This window comes from Haliotis rufescens, unplaced genomic scaffold (assembly GCF_023055435.1).
Source record: "Haliotis rufescens isolate VD_foot unplaced genomic scaffold, xgHalRufe1.0.p SCAF_6, whole genome shotgun sequence".
NCBI classification, from domain to species: Eukaryota; Metazoa; Mollusca; class Gastropoda; order Lepetellida; family Haliotidae; genus Haliotis; species Haliotis rufescens.
In genome coordinates, this window is record NW_025964334.1 from 49,757,263 (window position 1) to 49,768,300 (window position 11,038).

The following is an 11,038-nucleotide window of genomic DNA, read 5'->3' on the forward strand; positions in this document are numbered from 1 at the left end:
TTGTCCCGGAATGGCACGATTTGGCCACAAATAATACGGACAAGTGTTAAGGGAGGTAACTCTAATTGGTCATCTTTGACCGCAATTGTCAACTTGTGAGGACATTGTTTTTGTTCAAAGTGGAAAGATTGTCAAACTGCCCAAAAGTTAAGGTATCATAAGGACTAGTAGAATATTGCCATTTTAAAGGGTTTTGCTACATGCTTTCCTTGTAAGGACGAGTGGATTTTAGTTTCTATCTCTGAATAGTGAATACCATACACATTGGACACTGTGTAATGCGACACTGCTCAGGGCCAGGGAAAATGTTGGATTAGACAGTTCAATGGCTGAATGCACCCGCAGTCTATGAAACATGTCAGTTTGATGATATGCTACTTGCTGCCCAAGAGATGTTTTAATAATATAATATTTGAACTGACATGATTCACTCAGTTCAGTTTGTGATCCAACCAACCAATTAAGATTAACCCTTGTGTTGCACCAATCATAAAAAGTTAGTTGGTTCTTTGTAGATTAATCCCTTGTAAGTGTTTGCTGATGGTTGTATACTTAATACAATGTATAAATCTTAAAGTAAACGTCGTCGGTAAAGTGACAGGACGTCTGAAGCTTACTCGGCTCTGGTCACCTTATTCCGATCACACCGGTGTCGGCTTATCTCGTGACCGTGGGTTGCGCCCCCTGTCGGTGGAGGACGGGAGTCTGGTGGTTGAGGGGACTGGTTCCAGGAGTAACGTTCCTTTGCCCATTACACCATTTTGACTCTTACTTCGCCTAGACGGGTGGTAGGATGGGCCCGGTCCTATCAATCGGCTGGTCATGCCAAGCCCTGTGGATCAACATTGTGTTTCACAAGTTTATTAAACTATTGAAATTATTGCTTAGAGTCCTATGCCCAGAAGGCGGTTGCTCATGGGCCAATCTGGTGGATTAATTAATTGTCAATTAATTCTTCTGCTTGAGTATACCACCTCAGTATCCTTGGTGCTGCCAGTTGGAGATCCACTGGTGTTAAGTATCGTCTTTATGACACTCCGTGGTGGGTGGGGAGCTGGGGAGCTGGGGTGACGAACCATATACACAATCAACATGGCAAAACCCAAAAAATCCAAACGTGCATCAGATGATTCCTCAGATGAGAATGCTTGTCCGAAAAATTCTTCGAACAGGAGGTCTCGATTTTTAGTGGTTACTGCTGCTGATGGTACATCATTGAAGCCTAACCCATTTCCCATTTCTATGGCGACTTTTGGCATTGCAGGAGATGTGCAGGATATAAAACAAATTCGTTCGGGATTTCTACTGATTGACTGTAAAACTGCAAAACAATCTATTTTATTGCAAGCTGTCAAACAGCTGGTTTCTATTCCTGTGTTCATTTCCTATTGTCAGAGACAGGGAACGTTGTCTCTGTGATATGACAGAGACTGAAATAGCAAATGAGTTACACGATCGTCTTCAGAGTGATGAACGGCAAAGGCTATTTCCATGGTTCAAACTAGTAGAACTCGATGAGAGGTGTCCAATGTGTTCAATGTGTTTCAGTGTAATGTGCATGTTCTGTGACCACGTGTTGTACCACGGTTAACAATTAGAGACATTTTAGTGTTTAGAGCGTAGAATTTTTGGAAACACCGATGGTCTGGTGTAATGATTGCAGATGAGTCCAGATTCCCTCTGGGGGCACGGGTGGCCCCGTCGTCTAAGGCGCCGGGCCCTGGGGCACGCCAGAAACCTATGATTGTGGGTTCGAATCCCGGTGCGCCTCGATTATGTTTCTAGGTTTGTCAGCACCATACCCGCGCTCGTGGGTTTCACCGAAGTGGTAAACGTCCAAGACATGCATCATTTCGGGCTTTCCTCCCACATTTAGATGACACGCCGCGATATAACTTGAATAGTGTTAAAAGCGGCGTTAAACACAACTCACTCACTCTCTCATTCACCAGATACACTCTGGACTTTCTGGATAGGTATGGATGAGTCTGGGAGCGTCTGAAAGAATGTCATGCAAACGTCAACACGAGGCATGATGATAGGATTTAGGCCAGGGTCTGTAATGGAACGGGGCTGGATCACTATCACTGCAAGGACGACACGGCATATTGTTCATCGAGAGGTCACTGCACAGCATCACCGAGACATCATGCTGGCGCTTACAGTTATGTCATCTGTCATTTCCGGGCAATGAAGGTCCACGTTTTGTCTTTCAAGACGATAACGCTCAGGTCCCCGTGTACTATCGTAACTGAATACCTCCAGTCGTCGCGACCTTTTCCCCATTGAGCACGTCTAGGACATGATCGGGAGACGTGTACGCCTGCATCAAAGCTACATAAACCGTCCTGGGCTAGGCGCTACAAGAGGAGTGGACAATACTCTCTCAGATTTCCATTTGGGCGATTCATTCGGACCATGCAACGCCGCATAAACGACTTTTTGACTAATTGTGACGGCATGACCGCCAAGTCATCTCAAATGTTTATCTCTTGTATACACACCCCTGTCTGTCTTGGTGGCTTGCACCCTTAGAATACATCGCCAACATGTTCTGTTGATTTTCATATTACACCTCGTTCTTTCGTTTTCCTTTCCACCCATTGCCATCTCTCTATACCTCTTTGCACTTCTGTAATAAACTGTAATCATCCGTATATGTCCTACTTTTATTTTAACAGTATATAAAATGAAATGATCATGTCATTACACTTTATGTCTATCCGTTCAGCCCAAATAATGCATTGAACTTGATGTTGTCATTGTCAAAGCAAATAATGATTATTCTTGCTGAACGACGTTGAACCATACTGCATTCAAATTCGGAGCATGTCAATTATGTGTAATTATTTAACTTTACTTCTTTCACAGATATGGTCAATAATAGTTGTACTTTGCGATATTACATCAGCTGCGAGACTTGTGACAGTAGTTCTGTTATTGATAAATTACCTTTTCCCCTAGCTATCATGGTTGCATTTAATCCCTGCTTATTCGTGATGGTTATATCTTCCATGCCATGTGACAACACATATTTCACAATGTCCTCGTTTCCTGCTCGACAGGCCAAATGAAGGACGTTGTCACCGTCAGTATTTACTACTGACAGATCAGCTCCTCTCTCTGTCAGTAAATGTAACACTTCCCGTGTCTCCAATGTTGCTGCAAGCATAACTGATGTCATCTCATTATTCCCTTTACTGTTTATATCCACAATGTTTTGTTCGAGGACATATTTCACTATCTCCACATTTCCTCCACGACAAGCTAAATGAAGGATGTTGTCACCATCAGCATCTACTCCTGACGTATCAGCCCCTTTTTCCACAAGATATTCAAATACTGTTCTATAACCCCAAAACGCTGCCACTAACACCGGCGTCAATCCGTCAACCCCTTTACTATTGATGTCCACAATGTTTTGTGTGAGGACATATTTCACTATCTCCACATTTTTACCTCGACAGGCTAAATGAAGGATGTTGTCACCATCAGCATCTACTCCTGATGTATCAGGTCCTGTTTCCACAAGATATTCAAATACTGCTTGAAAGCCCAAAAACGCTGCCAGAAACACCGGCGTCATTCCTTTATTCTGTTTAGCGTTTATATCCACAATTCTTAGTTTGTGTACATACTTCACCATCTCCACATTGTCTCCACGACAAGCTAAATGAAGGATGTTGTCACCATCAGCATCTACTTCTGATAAATCAGCTCCCTTTTCAACAAGATATTCAAATACTGCTCTATAACCCAAAAACGCTGCCACTAACACCGGCGTCATTCCGTCAATCCCTTTACCATTTATATCCACAATGTTTTGTGTGAGGACATATTTCACTATCTCCACATTTTCACCTCGACAGGCTAAATGAAGGATGTTGTCACCATCAGCATCTACTCCTGATAGATCAGCTCCTTTTTCCACAAGATATTCAAATACTGCTTGAAAGCCCAAAAACGCTGCCAGAAACACCGGCGTCATTCCTTTATCCTGTTTACCGTTGATGTCCACAAGGTTGTGTTTGAGTACATACTTAACTATCTCCACATTACCTCCACGACAACCTGAATGAAGGACATTTTCCTTATCATCATCTACAATAGTCACATCAGCTCCTTTCGTCACAAGGAATTTAAACAATTCACTATTCCCCAAAAAAGCTACACGCAGCAATGGTGTGATCCCATCCCACAATTCAATGTTGATGTCAACATTCGTTAGGTTGAGGACACGCTTCATTATCTCAACATCTCCACCTTCACAGGCATATTTAAGGAGTTCCTTTCTGTCAGGTGTTTTTGCCCCATAAGCTCCTCTTTCTATTAGTAACTGAAACAATTTTTTCTTCCCTAACTTTGCTGTCAGTAACAATGGTGACATCCCGTCATCCATTTCACTGTTTATGTCCACAAGGTTTCGTTTGAGGATATAATTCACTATTTCTACATTTCCTCTTCGACAGGAAAAATGAAGGATATTTCCACCGTCCTTATCCAAGTTTGATATATTAGCTCCTTTTTTCATAAGAAAAGAAAACACTTCCACATTTCCAAACTGTACAGCAAACATCAACGGTGTATTTTCGCTCTCTCCTCTACTTTCAATGTCAATGATTTTCTGTGAGTGGATATGCTTCACTATCTCCACGTTTCCCTCTTTACATGCCAAATGTAGGATATTGTTCGCATCCTCATCAAACAGTGACAGATCAGAACCTTTCTTCACAAGTAATTCAACTATTTCTCTGTGTCCTTTCTCCGTCGCTATCATTACCGGTGTCATGCCATTTTCTCCTCTTGTATTGATGTTGGCAGCATCTTGAGACAATATGTATTTGACTTGCTGCAGGTCTCCAGTTGTGCAGGCATCGATGAGAATAGTGTTAACAATGGTCCGGTTTTGTGCTGGATTATTATATTCACCTGAAATAAGATATGCAGACATGACACACTTTTCAGTATAGACTTTTGACATGATTCTAATTATTTTTTAACGATAAATGTTTGTTAGTACCTTTGACACAGGCAGTCTTTCCAGCACGAGTCTCTAGGCATCTCATCCCTTCGCAAGTGTCGAATGCACAGACGCCAGTTTGGACCTGCAGACAAACGTGAGGGGTCATTATTTGCACTTTGTAATTTTGTCGTAAAGTCAGTTTGTTTGTTGTTTAACACCGCACTCAGCAATATTCCAGCAACATGAAGGCTGTCTGTAAATAATAGATTCTGGACCAGACAACCTAGTCATTGACATCATGAGCATCGATCCACGCAAATGGGATACGATGAAATGCATCAACCAAGTCAGCGAACCTGACCACCCAATCCCGTTAGTCCCCTCTTACGACAAGCATAGTCGCCTCTTACGGCAAGCATGGGTTGCTGAAGAACAATTCTAACCCGGATCTTCACGGTTCAGATGGATAAACTGAAGCCAGGAGTTATACTAATAATGGACAAAGGAGACAGTGGGTTTATGGGTTTATTCGCACTAACTGGAATTCAGCAATGGACAAATGTAAGACAGCTTGATTAATTAGCCTAGGAAAGGGGCGTTAATTTAACAGAAGCAATCAGTGCAAATTAATCCCCTTCCTCCTTTGTCGATTGCTTATCGCTAACGGAACAACTTGCACTCAGCTGTAAGGATGACGCTCATGAATAGATAACGGCCCTGGGCTCAATTGCACAGAACAATTTCAGCCCTACAGTTATTGATCATGATCTTAGGCTTCGGCTACAATCGCACTCCACTTGCACGAAGCGAATGTAGGCTAAGATCATTGTAAGCTACAATCGAAACTTACAATTGGTACGGACCAATCTTAAGTAGCAAAGATCGTTGTAGTCAATGAATAAACTTGACAAAATGGCGTTCAAGACAGGGCTTGTTTCACATAAATAGTCTGCTTTACGTTCAAACATTGCCTCTTTATTTTGTTAAACTTTATTATTCGAATCGACACTTCGACAACACGAAGAACGCACTACAGATTTAACGTCAGAAATATCGTTAATTGCGATAGTGAACCACATAACTATCGAGACGATAGCTAAGAGCACTAATCCAAATTGACTCAATACTGAAAGAAGTATGAAACAACATACCTTTTCGCTAAACAAGGGAAGGATAATACCCTAAGTTATCTGCAAGCAATTAGTAACGTCCGTGACCTTTTGGATAATGTAAGGGCAGCTAATCTTAGTTTATACTCCATATGAGAGTGGTTCCCTTTACAGAGTAGAACCTACCTTGCCCAGTGTATTAATGTTGTAGACTCGCTGAGCTCCCCTGTATTTCGTTTGGGTCACATTCGTGTCAGTTCTTTTGTCTTTAGTTTATCATTAAATTAGTCTATAATAATACAAGTTAAAGTGCAAATTCATACAATCGAGTGGGGCAAATATATGAATTTTCACCAAACAAGCAAATACAAATGATGAAACATTTGAACTTTGTGTAAAATGCCCCATAAATAGCAAAAGTATAATGCACACTTTTTAATAAATAATTATCAATATAATTAATACTCAGTGGATATACATTAAACAATTGCTTTCTCGAAATATTATTTTTTATTCTTATTTCCTGTCCATGCATTCTTGAAATCCTCTCTGTGTTTTAAAAGGTAGTCATACCATCCGTTGGTATAACCGCGAAACGAAATCATGGAGGATATACGTAGGATTTTACGAAAAGCTACCCAAAATAGATGTCGATCATACATTTACTTGTCATGTTATTAAGACATAATATAATTATTTATTTTAATTTTCATAATGAGTATGTCACTATATAATGTATTTGTTCGTATTTGAATACTCTTAATAAAACATGAGTAGGTATTTATCAAGTTGCAATATCAAACAATTCCTAAATCACGACAGTATTCATTCCTAAATCACGACAGTATTAATGCCGACCTGTGAATATCCGGGGTAGAATAGGTCTTCAGCAACCCATCCTTGTAGTAAAAATCGACTATGCTTGTCGTAAGAGACGACTAACGTGATCGGAAGGTCAGGCTCGCTGACTTGGTTGATGCATGTCATCGATCCCAATTGCGTGGATCAATGCTCATGATATCAATCACTGAATTGTCTGGACAAGACTCGATAATGTACAGACCGCCATCATATAGCTGGAATATTGATGAGTGCGGCGTTATACAACAAACCAACCAACCAAATACGTGGATCCCAATTGCGTGGATCGATCCTCATGATATTAATCACTGGATGTCGGGTCCAGAATCGATTATTTACAGACCGCCATCATATAGCTGGAATATTGATGAGTGCGGCCTTATCAAACAAACCAACCAACCAACATGTTGGTGGTTTTGTGGCTATAAATGAATGCCAAGAATGTATCGTTTTGTGTTGACAATTAAGTTACAATGTCAAGTGTTCAGCTATGACTCTGAATGAATGTTATCATATGTTTCCATCAAACTCTTGCATATTATACATAATGTAACGATACTGATACAACCTTATCTCCAATTGAATGTTTCTCTTCATATGTATTTTAAATACCTGCTCGAGATTTATTAAGATTTTTGTATTTCAGGGAAGTGGATAAAGACAAAACCCAAGAAAGAAGATTCTGGCAATCAATAATTCAAAAAGTGTATACGTTTTCAGTTATTTAAAAATATTAAATGTCCACATAACTGTGTCGTGACGTTCTTTGTTGAATATCACGTCCGTCACATGATTCTTTGTTTGCTACATGACGGCGGTCAGTAAATAATCGAGTCTGGACCAAACAATCAAGTGATCGATATCAGGAGCTGAAGAACCGCCTCCGTGGTCTACTGGTAGAGCGTCCGCCCGGGAAGCGGAAGGTCCGGGGTACTTGTTGTAACCCTGTCTGGCGCTCGGCATTAAGGGGCTAAAACGGGGATTGGTTGGCTCGGGAGTCAGTATACTGTGTCTGAGTGGGGTATTCATGTTAAACTGCGGCATTGTATCTCAGTGGGCTAGCACTTTAAATCGGCATATGCATCAGACCGGAATAGTTCAAGCAGACACACACACGTGCATGCACGTCGCTATAGAAGTGCAATAGTCTTGGACGCGACTTTAAACCTCATTTTACCATACCTCAGCTAGTTCAGCTAGTAGAGTCATTGCATGTAAACAACAGGGTTGAATCAGATCCTTAGACATTAGAATTGTCTCTTATACATGAACAAAAGTACCCGAAAATGCCTAAGCAACACCATCCAGATACCCATTGTGATGATTACAAATGTACCCCGATTCTAACTCAAGCCTATCTATCTATTAAGAATATGCACCGTGACTACGAATTATAATATTGTTTGAAGCAACACAGCTAGTAGATATAAGCATTGGTCACGCTCTCGAATCATTTTGTCCAGGTTGTTTTCAAAGGGTGAGTGAGTGAGTTTAGTTTTACGCCGCTTTTAGCAATATTACAGCAACATCACGGCGGGGACACCATAAATGGGCTTCACACATTGTACCCATGTCGGGATTCGAACCCTGGTCTTCAGCGTGACGAGCGAAACCTTTAACCACTTTTTATTAAAAAATTATCAATATAATTAACACTCAGTGGATATACATTAAACAATTGCTTTCTCGAAACATTATTTTTTATTCTTATTTCCTGTCCATGCATTCTTAAAATCCTCTCTGTGTTTTAAAAGGTAGTCATACCATCCGTTGGTATAACCGCGAAACGAAATCATGAAGGATATACGTAGGATTTTACGAAAAGTTACCCAAAATAGATGTCGATCATACATTTACTTGTCATCTTATTAAGACATATTAATATTATCCCCCGCCACGAAGTGGAAGGGGGATATAGGAATGGGTGCCGTCCGTCCGTCCGTCCGGCCGTCCGTCCGTCATATTTCCTTTCCGGAGCAGATCTTGAAAACCGAACCATATTTCTTCACCAAACTCGGCACATAGATAGATCTAGTGGTGAACTGGTGCCTTTTAATAGTTTGGGATTTTTAAAAAAGTTATTTTTTGAGTTTCCATGGCAACGACTATGATTTAGACTGAAAATGGCGGTAGTCCTCGTTTCTGGAGCAGATCTTGAAAACCGTACCATATTGCTTCACCACACTTGGCACATAGATAGATCTAGTGGTAAAATGGTGCCTTTTGATAGTTTGGGATTTAAAAAAAAATAATTTTCGAGTTCCAAGGCAACGACTTTGATTTAGACTGAAAATGGCAGTAGTCCTCGTTTCCGGAGCAGATCTTGAAAACCGAACCATATTTCTTCGTCATACTTTGCACATAGATAGGTCTAGTGGTACTCTGGTGCCTTTTCATAGTTTGGCATGTTTAAAAACAATATTTTTCGAGTTTCCATGGCAACGACTTTGATTTAGACTGAAAATGGCGGTAGTCCTCGTTTCCGGAGCAGATCTTGAAAACCGTACCATATTTCTTCACCAAACTTGGCACATAGATAGATCTAGTGGTGAACTGGTGCCTTTTGATAGTTTGGGATTTTTAAAAAAAGTTATTTTACGAGTTTCCATGGCAACGACTTTGATTTAGACTGAAAATGGCGGTAGTCCTCGTTTCCGGAGCAGATCTTGAAAACCGTATCATATTTCTTCGTCATACTTGGCACATAGATAGGTCTAGTGGTAAAATGGTGCCTTTTGATAGTTTGGGATTTTAAAAAAAATAATTTTCGAGTTCCATGGCAACGACTTTGATTTAGACTGAAAATGGCAGTAGTCCTCGTTTCCGGAGCAGATCTTGAAAACCGAACCATATTTCTTCGTCATACTTTGCACATAGATAGGTCTAGTGGTACTCTGGTGCCTTTTCATAGTTTGGCATGTTTAAAAACAATATTTTTCGAGTTTCCATGGCACCGACTTTGATTTAGACTGAAAATGGCGGTTGTCCTCGTTTCCGGAGCAGATCTTGAAAACCGTACCATTTTTCTTCACCATCTTTTGCACATTGATAGGTCTAGTGGTGAACTGGTGCCTTTGGATAGTTTCGGATCTTTATTAAAAGTTATTTTCTCGAGTTTCCATGGCAACGACTTTGATTTAGACTGAAAATGGAGGTAGTCCTCGTTTCCGGAGCAGATCTTGAAAAACGTACTATATTTCTTTACAAAAAGGCCGAGTGAACATAGTTCACAGGAGCTAATGCATTACACACACCCGACATGTCATATTGGCGGGGGATGTCAGTATTTCATGCTCGTTTATTTCAATTTTCATAATAAGAATGTCACTATATAATGTATTTGTTCGTATTTGAATACTCTTAATAAAACATGAGTAGGTATTTATCAAGTTGCAATATCAAACAATTCCTAAATCACGACAGTATTCATTCCTAAATCACGACAGTATTAATGCCGACTTGTGAACATCCGGGGTGGAATAGGTCTTCAGCAACCCATCCCTGCAGTAAAAATCGACTATGCTTGTCGTAAGAGGCGACTAACGGGATCGGAAGGTCAGGCTCGCTGTCTTGGTTGATGCATGTCATCGATCCCAATTGCGTGGATCAATGCTCATGATATCAATCAGTGGATTGTCTGGTCAAGACTCGATAACTTACAGACCGCCATCATATAGCTGGAATATTGATGAGTGCGGCGTTATACAACAAACCAACCAACCAACATGTTGGTGGTTTTGTGGCTATAAATGAATGCCAAGAATGTATCGTTTTGTGTTGACAATTAAGTTACAATGTCAAGTGTTCAGCTATGACTCTGAATGAATGTTATCATATGTTTCCATCAAACTCTTGCATAATATACATAATGTAACGATACTGATACAACCTTATCTCCAATTGAATGTTTCTCTTCAAATGTATTTTAAATACCTGCTCGAGATTTATTAGGATTTTTGTATTTCAGGGAAGTGGATAAAGACAAAACCCAAGAAAGAAGATTCTGGCAATCAATAATTCAAAAAGTGTATACGTTTTCAGTTATTTAAAAATATTAAATGTCCACATAACTGTGTCGTGACGTTCTTTGTTGAATATCACGTCC